General features: G+C 52.3%; 2 long non-coding RNA genes across 2 annotated transcripts; one reads left to right on the plus strand and one right to left on the minus strand.

Moving 5' to 3' along the window:
- Positions 1 to 298: 298 nt before the first annotated feature.
- Positions 299 to 8002, minus strand: LOC147995415 (uncharacterized). Its single transcript, XR_015684931.1, has 3 exons — positions 7836 to 8002; positions 5385 to 5418; positions 299 to 2724 (listed from the first exon to the last, which is right to left on the minus strand). It is a non-coding gene; the product is annotated as an uncharacterized LOC147995415 (long non-coding RNA).
- Positions 4801 to 8103, plus strand: LOC134486281 (uncharacterized). The gene is made up of 3 exons (XR_015684930.1): positions 4801 to 4891; positions 7188 to 7384; positions 7762 to 8103. It is a non-coding gene; the product is annotated as an uncharacterized LOC134486281 (long non-coding RNA).
- Positions 8104 to 13975: the final 5872 nt, after the last annotated feature.

Consider the following 13975-nt stretch of genomic DNA (forward strand, 5'->3'; position numbering starts at 1 on the left):
TAAGAGCCACCCTAGGAGTGGAGCAGAGCTGTGGCTCAATAATTAAGAGCACTGGTTGCTTTTCCAGAGGACACGAGTTTGATTCCCAGCACCCACATGGTGGCTCACAACCATCTGTAACTCCAGTTCCAGGAATCTAGTGCCTTCTTCTGGCCTCTGGGGATACAAGGCATGCATGTGATACACAGACATACATGGCACACATACGGCATACTGCATGTATATGTATACAGTGCACACACATGCAGGCAAGATGCCCAACCCATATAAAATAATAAAGTCATTTGGTTAATTTTTAAAAAAATTTTTTTGAGTATTTATTTATTATGTATACATCATACAGCTTTCTGCCTGCATGTACGCCTGCAGGCCAGAAGAGGGCATCGGATCTCAATACGGATGGTTGTGAGCCACCATGTGGTTGCTGGGAATTGAACTAAGGATCTCTTGAAGAGCAGTCAGTGCTCTTGACCTCCAAGCCATCATTCCAGCCCCCAGTTAATTTTTTCATGAATCATAGTATTATGGGAGTGCTTTCATGATGAGATACATCCCTAGCCCAAGGAAGTGGAATTTTGCTGTGATATTTTAAGCACCTAGAGTATAAACTTTATTTAGTTCTTTTAGCATGATGTTGGGAATCAAACCCAGACCCTGTGTATACTAGGCAAACCCCGTGTAAAATAATAAAATCTTTTTTTTAAACATTTATTCATTTATTATATATAACTACACTGTCGCTGTCTTCAGATACACCAGAAGAGGGCATCGGATCTCTTTACAGATGGTTGTGAGCCACCATGTGGTTGCTGGGAATTGAACTCAGGACCTCTGGAAGAGCAGTCAGTGCTCTTAACCGCTGAGCCATCTCTCCAGCCCCGTTTTTTTTTTTTTTTTAAGAGAGGTCTATCTCAAAAAACAAAACAGAAACAAACAAACAAAGCAAAACAACTTTCCAAAACTCCAAAGCAAAACAAAAGTTGTATCTTCCTGTTTACACCATATTTGGTGGTTCATTCCCAAGATATAAGCCCTCAGAGCTTTAAGCTGGGTGTCCTGAAACAGAAGGACGGGGTGGGGTGGGGGTGGGGAGCTCGGATAACGATTTGGCAGAGAGCACCTATGCGGGCTTAATTCACTCTACCACGGTGGGGCGTGAGGAGGTTGCTGGAGCCTAAACAATGTTCGAGAAGCAACCAAGACACTAAATGTTGTGTAGGAGTGGGGGTGGGGTGGGATAAGGGTATGGGAGTGGCAGTGAGGGGGTGAGGGAGTGGGGGTGGGGATGGAAGATGGAGGAGTAGCAATGGCGGCAGGAGTTGCGCTCAAAAGGCGGTCTGATGTTTGCTAAAGACATGTTTGTGTCAAGCCTGGAAGATACCAGCTCTTTCCCCACCGACCCCTGTCACAGCTGAGGAGTCCGAGCCCTGTAGAACTACAGGGCGCAGATCTGACTGGGCAGCGCGGGTCTACCAGATACCCTATGTATTCCACCATGCCCCTGCCTCTCCAGTCATGCTCCCTCACGTCTGCCAACTCGACCTGATTATTCCATTTCTACAGATGAGTCAACTGAGGCTCAGGCAGACAAGGATCTTGTCCAGAGTCTGCAGGGCCATCCAGGCACAAGTTGCTTCTGGTCCTGCTGATCTCTCTGTGGTCCAAGCCCTGCAGCGGGGACAGACATCGTGGGACCTCAATAGTAGATATTATGTGGCAAAGGGCGGAAGTCGAGTCTTAGGAAGGCTGACCTGGTCTGAAGGCCGGGAGGTGTGGCCTGGAGTGGGTGGGAACATCGAAGGGTAAAACCGAATCTGTTACCCTGTAACCTAGGCTCATGGAAATATGTATCCCGCCAAGACCGACATAGGCGGAGCCACAACCACACACAGGCAGAAGCAGGAGGCCCAAGAACAATGGTTCTCAGTCTTCCAATGCTATTACCCTAGTATACAGTCTCTCATGTTGTGGTTGACCCCTGACTGTAAAATTATTTCCTTCGCCTTTTCATAACTGTAATTTTGCTACTATTATGAATCTCACTGTGAATATATGTGTTTCCCGATGGTCTTAGGCAACCCCTGTGGAAGAGTTGTTTGGACCCCTCCAAAGGGGTCTCGACCCACAGATTGAGAATCACAGCCCTAAAGAAAGGCCGATAGAGAACGCAGTCTGGGGGTGGGACCCGGCGGGTAACTCCCGCAAGGTGAATGTTCTCAGAACTAGAGGCAGCTGAAGAATTTGAGTAGCAGAGAGACACTGGCTTCCTGAAGCACAGCAGGACACCATGGGTGCCCAGACAGTGAGGGTGAAACCTGTTTAGTCTTGGCAGGAGTGGGCAGATGGAGTACCAATTAGGAGTGGGAAAGGGTGAGAGGACCAGGCTGGACTACATCACACCCGTGCTGCCGTGTCTCAGGACTTCCCTGCGTGGGAGATGAAAGGCGTGGATGGCCTCGAGGATGCCGGGCAGGGGCTGTGCAACCAGCCTCCACGGAGCCCCCCTGGTCTGGCCCGAGGTGCCCTCACCACGACCCGAGCCTCCTAAGTCGTCCCGGAGGAGCGTGGGTAATTCGGTCTGTGTGTTTACTCCTGCGGTGTGCGTCTCTGAATCTTTCATCTTGACTGCTGACTGTATCAAAATTCCCGTGGTAATTGGATCAGGTGCAGTATTTTCCATGAGGATATTAAATCAGGCCTTCTGCCCGCGTCCAGAACGATCGGCTTCAGAATATAAAGACGCGGGAGATGGCATTAGCCGACGTATCTTTCCTCCTTTAAACTCTCCCCCCCACTCTTAATCGGGCAGCTCTTTATTTGTTGCCAAATAAATTGGGTCTTCTTCCCCTCCCCCAGCTAGGAGCCAGAGGGAAGGAGAGATTTCTGTGGGTGGAAGGGAGACAGGCTGGAAGAGTGGGATGACAGAGCCAGGTCACCCTGGATTGTCCCAACTCTGTCTCAGGCAGAGTCACCAGCAGTGAGCAGAGAAATCAGCCAGGGCCCTTCACTGTCTCTTCTCAGGATGGGGCAGGAAAGGCAGTGGGGCGCCTGGCTTGGGTAGGAAGCCTGATCAGCCAACCTTACCCCCATATCTAATCTCATTTTCCTTTTATGTATGGGGGTGGGTGGGTGGGTAAGTGGGTTCAGACATGCATGTTTGTGCATGTGTGCACATGTGGAGATCTGCCTCAGGTATCCCTCTTCAGGGTCTTTTCTTTTTAAAGATTTACCCCCCTGCCCCCCACCCCGTGCGTGTGTGTGTGTGTGTGTGTGTGTGTGTGTGTGTGTTTATGACCTATATGCCTGGTACCTACAGAAGCCAGAAAGGACACCAGATCCCCTGAAATCATAGCTACAGACAGTTGTAAGCTGCCACGTGGGTGCTGGGAATGAAACCTGGATCCTCTAGAAGAGTGGCCATTGTCTTCGCTGGTGAGCCATCTCCCCAGGCCTGCTTTCCTTAGACACACAAGAGGAGAAGAGGGCTCAGCACAGAGAGGCGCTTGCAACCAACCCTGAAGTACTGCCATTGCTCCCTGGGACCCACTTGGTAGGAGAGAAAACTTCCACAAGCTGTCCTCTGACCTCCAGATGCAAACCACCGTAGCATTTGCACAGCCGTTAGCATAAATGAATGAATAAATGTAATGAGATAATTTTAAACACAACCGGTTTCCTTGGCCTGGAGCCCCTGCCTAGGCTGAGCTAACTGGTCAGGAGTCCCAGCCGTCCTCCTGTCTCCGTTACCCCAGGGCTGGATCCTAGACTTTTCTTTTTATGTGGGTTCTAGGAATGCAACTCGAGTTTTCAGACTTTTGTGGCAGGCACTTCTGGGAACCAAGGAATCCCCTAGCCCCTGTGGTGCATTTTAACTGCCCCCGTTACACTGTGGGGAAGACTTTTAGACTTAACAGGGTTAAGTCTAGGGTTGGAAGGAAGGAGAAACCCAGAGATTTATGCCTAGAGATGATTCCTCTAATCCCAGCACTGAGGAGCCAGCAGCCTCATGATCTCCATGAATTTAAAGCCAGTCAGGGGCTGCAGAGACAGCTCAGTGGTTAAGATCCCTGACAGCTCTTCCAGAGAACCCAGCCCCCACAACTAATCATACCTGTCTGTAATTCTAGTTTCAGAGACTCTGCACACAGACATTCATGAAGGCAAAACACAGACGCACATTAAAATATAAGTAAATAAATCATTTTTAAAAATAATAAAAGCCAGCCTGGGCTAAATGTGAAGTTCCAGGCCAACCTGAGCTACAGAATGAGACTGGGTCTCAAAAAAGAAAAATGGGGGTTGGGGACAGGGTAGAGGGTGGATGTAGTTCAGTAGCAGAAGGTTTGCCTAGCATGTGTTAAGTTCTGGGGTCATTCTCCTGAGGTATTAAAGAAGAAAAAAAAAAAAGAATTAAGATCACATGAGACGTGATGGAGTCAGGGCAAGATGGCTGCCACAGTGAAATGTCTTACAATGGTCCCACAGCTGTGTGTGAGCGGACCGCCCACAGCTTGCTCACTAGAGGAACAAATGGTTGATTTCACATTCTGTGAATTTCCCCTTCATTTAGAACTAAGGCAGCCCATATCAGTTGCCTGTCAGATTTATCTCAATTCTTGATTGAGCCTCTGGCAATTGGCAGGCCCGGTGACTGGGTCTGCTTCGAGGGGGGGTTGGCCTTGTTGTGGCAGGAGAGCGTGGTGGGGTGAAACCTCACCTCATAACCTTCTCTGTCTGGTGGCTCCTAGAAATGGTTATCACGGTAACTACCAGCACGCTGACATCACAGAGAAGAGACCGGGAAGGTGGGGAGGGAGGAAGGAAAGAGTAAGCAGGTGGATAAGGGGAGAAGAGGACCAAGGAGCCCAGGGTCCAGTCCTCAGCCAATGGGGTGAGGTAATATCAAGGTTGCTCTGGCTTATGGGACAGGGCAGAGCGCAGAGGGCTGTCACAGGGGCAGGGTGAGCAGGCTAGGCAGACCCCTGAGTAAGTATTGGCAGTAAAATTGCAAATCATAGCCGTGGATATCTCTGTGCACAGCCAGCGAATGGCTAAAATAGGAAAGACGGCGTTGTCTCCTACCCAAACCCAGAGGGACACCCAGAATTCTCATGTGTTGCTGGCAGGGGCACGGGGATGAAATGTCGCAGCCACTTTAAAGAACCTGGTGTCAATGACCCATGACATTCACAAAAGGTCTCACTTAAGAGTGCTCATAGCTTTCTTCCTGATAGCCTAAGATTAGAAATCTGGTCCATTTGGTCCGGTGTCCACACAGGGCAGTAGGTGAACGAGTATACCTTCCAAAAGTGGAATACTACACAGCAATCTAAAAAATGGATTCTTCTGGGGCTGGGGATTTAGCTCAGTGGTAGAGCACTTACCTAGGAAGCACAAGGCCCTGGGTTCGGTCCCCAGCTCCGAAAAAAAGAACCAAAAAAAAAAAAAATGGATTCTTCTGCCTATTGAGTCCAGGCTACATGGACAGGTTATGCCCTACCCACCCTGTCATGGTGCGCTGCCTATCACAGATCCAAAGCAACAAGGCCAACCAATCAGGGACTAGAGCTGCAAAGCCTAGAGCCAAAGCAAACCTTTCTTCTTTAGAAGATTGTCACCTCTGTTGTGGCAATCGCTGTGGCAATAGCGGGCTGCCCAGGCCCACACCGAGCGTGGCACACAGAGAGAATGTGGTACTTCGACGTTCAGTTTGTGGTGAATGAGCCACAAGGGGACAGAAGCTCTGGGGACACTCCCTACAACCCCACCACGCTCTGTGCATTTGAAACTAGTCAGCCTGTCACAAGAACTACTTCCTGTCCTTTCTCTAATACAAGTGTCTCTTTGGGTGGGGCAGCCAGGGTGAGCAGATGCCTTCTTCAATGGGGGCAGGTGGCTTGAGCAAATTGTTATGTATTTTGGGGATCCAGCCTGTTTGTCCTATGGGGAGGGGCTGGCAGCGAGTGTCAAGGGGGACCAGATTCTGATTATAACTTGGTAACAGGCGCTGGCTACACGCGAGGCGCTGATATTTATGGAATAAATACGGTGCGATTTATGGCCGTATCTCCCTCTGATGTCCTATCTGATATGCAATTCAATTTCTTTTATTGTTTTTGGACTTTTGCCATCGAGGAGAACCCATAAATAAATAAATATATGGGCGAATGGCAGCCGGCAGGCCAGGCCGGGGCTGCCAGCCCGGCGTCTCCAATCCCATATTAGGCCCATCGATCACACATTATGAAGCCGGAGCCTGTCCCCCGGCTGGGATGAGCTGCAGAAGGGCCGGTCAGTCAGTTATTTAGGGGCCTCAGTTGGCAGCCTGCCCTGCCTGTCCTCTGCCTGCCACCAGGCCGTGACGTCCCTCTTCCTACCTCCCTTCGAGGCTAAGGAGAGGGTGTCCCGACTCTCAAGTGGGCAGAGAGTACATGAGGCCTGTGACATTTGTCACCTGTCAGGTTCTCCGGTATGCGTGCCAGGAGGCCCGACAGGAGGCTTTGCTCCTGGCAGGGATAACCTGCCTCCCTCTCCAAAGCACTCAGACTCAGAACCAGGCCGAGTCACCCGTAACACAACCCTCTGAGAAGGGGGACCCAAGAAGACAAGAAGAGTCCAGACACATGAGGTACAGACACAGCCACTCACAGTGCAAAGCACTGATGGTCATAGGAACCAGTAGTGTCCTGCCCTCAATGACCTCCTTTTGGTGGTGACAGAATGCCCAGTAGCTGGCCCCAAGGACCATCTCTACTGGCCATAGGGCCCCAGGCTGTGATAGGACTAAACAGGACCTTGGGTTGGCTTTGGTGCATATATACATACATAGCACATGTGTGTCATGTGCACCAGAGCCTCATACACATGTCCACACACCAGATGCACACTGACACAGCACAAGCACGCACACCTACATGCCACACCACATGTACACACATGGGTACACACACCCATGTTGCATACTATGTGCATGCACTCACCATACCACATCTTTCCACAGCACACACAGACACACAGCATACATATGTACTGAGTGTTCATACACCCACATAACACCCACCTACACCCAAATACTTAGACACACACCGTGCCTACACCTTCAAAGGTGCCATGCCTGTGTGTACATAACAGTCACAAAAGCACAGATCCCACAAACCATGTGTCTCCAATGTTGTCCCTGCCCTCAGGCCCAACTCTTCTTTAAGACAATTCGCCTAAGCAAAGCAGGCTGCAAACAAGGACCAAGAAGCAACCTAGGAAGGTGGCAACTTCCTCTGAGACTCCACCATGAGGACAAGAATGGGTTTGGGTGCTGTGTGCTTACCATGCCCCAAGGCCTAGCAGGAGCTCCCCACACACAGACCCAAGGATACTGGAGCCAATGGTAAGTGATCCTAGAGCAGCAGTTCTGAACCTGTGAGTCTCAACCCATTTGGGATCAAGGAACTTTTTTGTAGGGCTCAGACATGAGATATCCCGATATCTGATACTTATACCACCATTCAAAACAGTAACAAAATTACAGTTACAAAGTAGCAATGAAGTAATTTTATGGTTGGGGGTCACCACAACAAGAGTAACTGTACCAGAGAGTCATCAACCTCTGGAAGGTTGAGAGCCCCTGCACTAGGGGGAAGGTGAGTCACGGGAGGGCTGGAGGCAGCTTCACTTCCTGCCTGGCTCTCTGACTAAGTGAGTCTCTTGGCTTCTGGAAGCTTGTTTCCCACTCCCGTAGTGTGGAGCTAATGCCCTTCCTGACAGGACCATCCTGAAGAGGGATCCCGTGGCTGGGATGAGCAGGAGGCAGGACCTGCAGTTTCAACACTTCAGCCTACCTGCTTCCATTGCTACCCATGCTCTGCTCGCCGCCGGCGGGGGATCTCAGATCTGGCAGCCACACTGTTTTATTTTGTATGTCCCCTGGCCTTAGCCTTCAGCAGGGGCCCCAGCAGGCGGGACATAAATTTCCCACCACCCAGAAGAGACCCATTAGCAAAGCCATGCAAATGCTAAGCGGTTCCCAGCGCAGTCCCAGACCGGAGCTCGCCTTTCCTCTGACATTTGTAAAGTTCACGTTTTCAAAATAAAGCCACGTGAAAGCAGAGGCGGCTCTCTATCACTTCCGTCAAGGGCTTGCCAGCTCCCTCCCTGCCCTTGGCCTTCACTTCCCCTCTGAAGGGCCAGGGTCTCTGGGGAAACCCCACCCCCAACCCCGTGGGAGGTGGGAGCCACCTCGCCGGCTTCTTGCTTTCTCCTGGCATGCTCCCTGGTTTCTGCTCTCACGTCGACTCGTCCATTCACTTGTTCTTTATCCTGTGTGATTAACTGAGCACCTCATGTATACCCTCTCTAGAATGTATCAGACCCACAGCCTTTTCTAGAAGTGTACCAGTCCCAAGAAGGGTCACTGGGCACCAGGGGAAGTGCCAGTGGGAATGGGCTCTGCCGCCTAGACCCCAAAGCTGCTCCTAGCACAGCCTCAGAGGCTCCTTCATCATACAGCTAGGAATTCTGGGGCCCCGAAGAGGAAGACAATCTTGCCCAAGGACACACAGAGTGGCTTCTAGACACTTCTCTCAAAATGGCCGCTGCTCTGTCTTCTTTAGGCCACGTTCCTTGCTACTCACCTGTGCTTCAGTGTCAGGCTCACAACCCCACCCAGGCAGCAGTCAGGGACCCCCATCTCCACCCTCGCTTCCCTTCCTGCCACAGACACACAGACACACACACACAGACACACACACAGACACACACACATGCACACACACACACATATTCACACACACACATTCACACACACACAGACACAGACACAGACACAGACACAGACACAGACACAGACACACACACACACACACACACACACACACACACACACACACACACACACACTTCATGCTTGGCTGCCTAGGCCACCATTCTTTCCTGGGCTCCCAACCCACTCCTGGTTTGAGAGTACCTAGATTCCCCTAGGGAGCATCTTGCCAGCCCACCTAGGCACTGGAGTGGGCGGTCCACACCGCCTGGCTCCTGAGCTGTCAGGAAGGCGGTTCTGAGCCCCACACCCCTTGCCTTCCTTTGGGCATTTGCACACCGCCCACTTTCTGCTTCAGACCTCACCAACCTCTCACTACTCCCCTTCGTTCCTCCCTGACCTCAGCCTCTCACATGCTATTCCCTCTGCCTGGATGCTCTTCCCCAATCCTCCCTCCTTCTCCGGGTCTCAGTGGAGACTTCATCTCCTCCAGGAAGCCCTCCTTGACATCTCCAGACCAAGCAGGGCACCTCCTCTTCAACCTCACTGATGATTGACACATGACTCCTAAATTCTGTGTTCCTCCAAGTTCTCCAAGTGATAGGATCCTTCCATCCCACCCATCCCTCGGATCCCTGCCTCCAGCCTCTGCACCCACAGGAGTAGCTTCCTCACATCTCCGGATCACTAAGCTCACTCATCGCACATTTGGGGCGCGGGGGGCGGGGTTTGGCAATGGCTGAATGCAACAGAAGAGCTGAGACAGTTGCTGAATGGTGACATGCCTCCAGGACAATGCTGTCCCTCTGCCCGTCTGACACTGTTAGCTCCCTGCAGTGAGTTGCTTTCAGAGGTGACAGCTGAAGGACCCTGTCCACTCCAATCTGTCTGAACCCTCCCTCTCCATGTCACCCCCACCACCCGCCAAATCCCATCTTGTCCAGGCTGCTACCTCCTCCAGGAAGCCTTCCTGATTGCCCCGCTTTGTGCCTCCCTGGGAACTCCTCCAGGCTCCTCAGCAGACACATTGAATCTGTCTGCTTGCTTCCTAGGTCACTGTCTCCCCGTTGCCCTGATTTTCCAGGGGAGTTGATAAAGTCACTGACAGTCTATGTCTCCTACACCATGGTGGCCCTGACGCTTGGGGGATAGAGGAGCACAGAGCAGGCAACCGTGGAGGAGTGAGTATATCAGAGCAGAATGGAAAGGTGTTTCCTACAACAACCCTGCAGGATGCTCCTGGGTTTGCTGTTATCTAACAGGGTAGGGCCTTGTAGGATCCTCCCACATCTAAGTCCATGGCAGACTCCAGTTCTCCACCCCCCCCCCATGCTCTTGGCGCTGCATGCAGAGCAAGTAGTACCCCACTTAATGGAAGGGGAAACTGAGGTGCAGGCATGTGGGTAGTCGCACAAAGGCCTGAAGCCCAGAACGGCATTCATTGTGCAAGAGGGGAAACTGAGGTATTACTCTACCCAGGGGACCTCAGCATGGCAGGACCCAGCCCTGACCTCTTCCCCGGGCATCCAGGACAGGACCCTAAGCTGGGTTACAAGAGCATGGTCTCCTCCAGGGTGCTGGGCTCTGAGTCCCAGCAGGCTGAGCCCTGTCAGGAAGGATCAACAGCACCAGCATCTCCCAAGATTTAATTAACGGGTCTTTCATCTCTGTCCTAGAAGAATCAGCTATCTTCTGTCTCCTTAATTAACGTTCATTAAGCAAATCAGAACAACGTAGGCTTTGCTCCCTCCTCCTTGCCTGGAAGGTTTTAACCCTTGGTAGGTGGGCTTTGGGAGGGGAGCCCAAACAGAGGGCCTGGACAGTGTACCAACACCTAAGCCCCCCACACAATCCAACCCACTGTGGATAGGGTGCTCTACCCTGTGCCTAAGGGAGCTGGCTCAGGCATGCTGTCCCTCCAGAACCTTGCATGACACCCTTGCCTAGAGCAGAGTTCCGCCTGCTTCCTTCCTTCCCCTTGCCAGTCCAGCCTCTCCTTTCTCGCTCTCTGCACCCCATCCTTTTCTCCCGTGCCATCCTTTCCTCTTTAAGGTGTAGAAGCTCCTGCCATACTGTCCCTTTCCCTCCCAGGTTGCTGTCTCATAGGGGTCCCAAACAAAACTGTCCTGGAGAAAGCGGGGTTCAAAGCCAGCAGGCCATGTGATGGTGCACTGCGAAACCAGTGCCTGCATGGCCCTTGCAGGGGTGCACTTGGGGTGCAGGGCTCTCACTCTTCAAAGCAGGAAGCAAGGACTGTCATGCAGGGCTCAGAGACTGGACCTCAAAGCTTCAGGTTAGACAGGAATAGACCATGTGGCCTGGAGCTTCTGTGGGTTTTGGGTTACACTACTGGGGTCCTGGTTTCAGGGGACAGACACTGGGCCAGAGTGGTAGGCCCTCCTCAGCGCCTCCTGCCTTGTATTTTGTTGCAGTGTTGGAGCCCCAGGCCTTGCACATGCTCAGCAGGTGTTCTACTACTGAGCCACAGTGTGGCCCTTCTCAGCTTCATCTTAAACGGCACAGGGTAGACCCCTCAGAGGGTTGAATGTGTGAGTGAATCCAGAGTGTGGTGAAATGGGAGGAGCACAGGCTCCTTGACAGAAAGGTCAACATGACTGCAGCCCCCAGGCAGTTGGAGATTTGATTCTGCCCCCCCCTCCCCCAGCTCTGTGTGTCCTGGGAGTCACTCTTGTCTCTGAGGCCCGCCCGGAGTCAGCCAATCCACTGGATTGGATTACGTAGCCTAGCCTGACATGCTGGGACCTAGGCAGCAAAGGACGGGTCTGGAAGAGAGACAGGGGAACTGTTTGTGGAGCTGAGGCAGGCAACCTTCCCTGGACTTCATTCCCATCTGGCTTCTTGGCTGGTCAATTCCACACAGCAGTTGCAACCACAGGCCACCATATTTTTGCCCTTGGAGGCAAGAGAGGCCTGTTTCTGTATGCAGCCAATGTCGCCACCAGGTGGTTGACACTGAACACCTTAGAGACTCAGAGAAAAGAAAAGCAGGGGATCTTGGGCACCACTGAGACCTCCACTGAGATCACTAGTCGGGGCAAGACAGACTTCCAGGGATGCTGGCCCATTTGATGATCATCCAGTAGGCCCTGAAAGGGGCCATCACTTCCAGCCCAGGACCCAAAACCAGACTGGAGTTTTGTGCACCCCACCAACATCCCCTGGCTGCCACAAGGCGCAGGTCTGGAGGATACCAGGGTGAAGCACATTTGGCTCTTGCCTCTTGACTCCACCCGGCCTGAAGTCCCTGTACAGGGCAAAGACAAGTCCGTGACATGGGACTTGTACCATCCCATTACCAGGCCCCGCTCTCCACCTCAACATGATGGCCTGCTTACTAGCCTCCTGGCCTCGGCAAATGCACAGCCCCTCTGTGTTTCCCAGACCATTCGCCCCACTCAACCTCTTTTAGGAAGCTCACTCCCACCACACAGAACTGGTCATGGCTCCCTCTCCCAAGTCCCCACTTCTGTATGTCAGCTGCTGTGGCTGGCTGTGTCATTAGTAGCTATGATGTGACAAGCACCATTCCTCTTATTGGGCTGCGAGACCTTTGCACCCTGCCCAAGCACAGAGAGGGTGGTGTTTGCCAGCGTCCAGACTAGCCAGTCTTGAGGATCATGGTGCTATTTCTCAGTGGCTCTCTCTGTGAGAGCAGGATCTTGGTTTTGCTGTGGCGATTATTTTCAATGATCTGGGAGTTGAGCAACACGTATTGCCCGGGTGCTTAGGAATTTCTGTCACATGTGCTCAGCGGAAGATTGGAGGGACCTGAGAGGCTGCCACATAGGAAGAACACTGCTCCCAGGAAGCTGTTGCCACTACAGTACAGCCACCACTGCTAAGTTGACTGCATCAGGTGTGTGTGTGTGTGTGTGTGTGTGTGTGTGTGTGTGTGCGCACGCGCGTGCACTCGAGCACCCTGTGCACACACATGTACCATCAAGGCTATGGTTAGCACACAAGGGTCTCAACATAGACTGTGGAAGCGAAATACATGAAGAAAATTCCTTCCTCTGGTACCCCGTGTGTACCAGAATAATTCAGCCGGAAAGGCAGAAGCCAGACCCAGGGACACTCGCTGCAAAGGCAGATGGGAGCAGAAGATTTGGAGACAGTCTTAGTGGGACAAGGTGTGGGCTCTGCTGCAGCCCCATGGGCGATACAGAAGGGGCCCAAATACCGTGAGACTAATGACTTCTGTGCCTCGCAGCGTGGGTTCCTCGCCCACACGGTCTCTCAAGCAAATCAATAAAAGCCTTGTAGGTTGAATTGAGACAGTAACTAAGGACCTCACCCAAGCTGAGTCCTTGATTAAGAGATATTAGGGGTGTGGGAGTCTGCTCTGCAGTCAGAGGCAAAGAACACTGGCCTCCTCGGCGTTCCAAGTCACCACTGTCACCAGCTCGCCCCATCCTAGGGGACCAGCACATTCAGGCCATCCCAAAGAGGCAACAGGAGTCCATTTTCATCCCAAACTTGGCTTTTTCCTTTTCCCCAGGTGTCCCTGTGGTCCCGTAGCTAGCAGTGTGAGGAAGGAGGCCCCAGACTGGGGCAGCACAAGGCTCCCCACCCCAATTTGCCCTGCACTCAGGACCGCCTCAACTTTCATGCCAGGTTGGACTCCTCCTGGGTCTAACCTGGGCTGTGGGGAGGTGACCATCCGTGTCCAGCTCAGCTGGGTGTCCCTACCATGGGATCATTTTGTTTTGCTGATTACAGGGGTCTGAAGGTTCTGTGGGAAGGACATTAGCTTGGTGGAGGGAAAGGGAGGCCTCTGTTGATAAGAGGAAGCCCCTTGGTAAATCCCCGGAGAAAATATCTGCTTTGGGAGGACAGAAGACAGGAGCCCAACGCTTTTGAAGGAGGACACTGGGCAGGTATGGAGGAAACTCCCCAGGGTCATTCTGTCAGGTGAAGACTGTGCTTGTCTTGCCTTTCCGCTCAGAAAGGTACCCAGGTGCATGGCTCCCATAGAAGTATCCATTAGCATAATGACCACCGAGACCATTTTTCAGGGAGGATCGAAGAGCCAGGTTCACAGTTTCCAGAGTCCGCGGCCTAGCCAGAACAAGCAGGCACTCCCAGGCACGTCCAGCAGGTGGGGGTGAGCACGAAGGGACGGAGCTCTGATGGTGGGGTGTCGCCTGCCTGTGTCCCGCCCTCAGATGCCTTCGGGTTCCGCCTGCTGGGGAGGACTCT

Source organism: Rattus norvegicus, chromosome 3 (genome assembly GCF_021556685.1).
Source record: "Rattus norvegicus strain SHRSP/BbbUtx chromosome 3, alternate assembly SHRSP_T2T, whole genome shotgun sequence".
Taxonomy (NCBI): domain Eukaryota; kingdom Metazoa; phylum Chordata; class Mammalia; order Rodentia; family Muridae; genus Rattus; species Rattus norvegicus.